The following is a 1,428-nucleotide window of genomic DNA, read 5'->3' as shown; positions in this document are numbered from 1 at the left end:
CCTTTGCTGGTTGTGCTTGTCCTTTGCTGGTTTATGCTGGTCCTTTGCTGGTTTATGCTGGTCCTTTGCTGGTTTATGCTGGTCCTTTGCTGGTTTATGCTGGTCCTTTTGCTGGTTTATGCAGGTTATGTGCTGGCAAAGGACCAGCACAAACCAGCAAAAGGACCAGCAAAGGACCAGCACAACCAGCAAAGGACCAGCTTAAACCAGCATCACACACACACACACACACACACACACACACACGCACACGTCTCTTTCCCTGTTGAAAAACAATTTCAAAAGATTTAGTCCTAACATTGCATAATACAACTTTCTCTAACAGTGAAATAATGTTTTTAGCATTTGTGGGCTTGCATTCTCTTCATTTGCTTAGTTGCACAAACATAGTGTTTCTATTCACAGAAGCTCTAAAATGAACTTCTTTTGCTTTGAAGTTCTAACATAATGAGCATAAAACTCCTAACACAATAAAACTCCTGACACATTAAAATATGTCATTATGCATCGCAAATAACATTTCATTTCACATGTTAGAAACATATTTCAAATGGGCAAGCTTTTGTCTTAACATTGCATAATCCAACATTCTCTTACAGAGCAAGATATTTTTTAGCATTTGTGGGCTTGCATTCTCTTCATTAGTTTAGTTGAACTAACATAGAGTTACTGTTCACAGAAGCTCTAAACTAAGATTCCTGAGCTAAGAAGCTCTAACATGACTTCATGAGCATAAAACCCCTAACACAATAATTTCTGTCTTTATGCATTGCAAATAGCATTTATTTTCACATGTTAGAAACATATTTCAAATGGGCAAGCTTTTGTCTTAACATTGCATAATCCAACATTCTCTTACAGAGCAAGATATTTTTTAGCATTTGTGGGCTTGCATTCTCTTCATTAGCTTAGTTGAACTAACATAGAGGTACTGTTCACAGAAGCTCTAAACTAAGATTCCTGTGCTTAGAAGCTCTATCATAACTTCATGAGCATAAAACTCCTAACACAATAAATTCTGTCTTTAGACATTGCAAATAACATTTCTTTTCACATGTTAGAAACATTTTTCAAATGGGCAAACTTTAATCTTAACATTGCATAATCCAACTTTCACTTAAAGAGAAAGAAGGTTTTAATCATTTGAGGATTTGCATTCTCTTCATTTGCTTAGTTGCACTAACATAGTGTTATTGTTCACAGAAGCTCTAAACTAAGCTTCTTGTGCTTTGAAGCTCTAATATAAGTTCATGAGCATAAAACTCCTAACACAATAAAACTCCTGACACATAAAATATGTCATTATGCATTGCAAATAACATTTCATTTCATATGTTAGAAACATATATCATGAGGGCAAGATTTAGTCCTAACATTGAATAATCCAACTTTCTCTTACAGGGAAAGAATGTTTTTAGGATTTGTGGG

The sequence above is a fragment of the Sinocyclocheilus grahami genome, unplaced genomic scaffold (genome assembly GCF_001515645.1).
Source record: "Sinocyclocheilus grahami isolate Dianchi unplaced genomic scaffold, SAMN03320097.WGS_v1.1 scaffold1967.1, whole genome shotgun sequence".
NCBI lineage: Eukaryota > Metazoa > Chordata > Actinopteri > Cypriniformes > Cyprinidae > Sinocyclocheilus > Sinocyclocheilus grahami.
Note: the sequence above shows the minus strand (reverse complement) of the source record.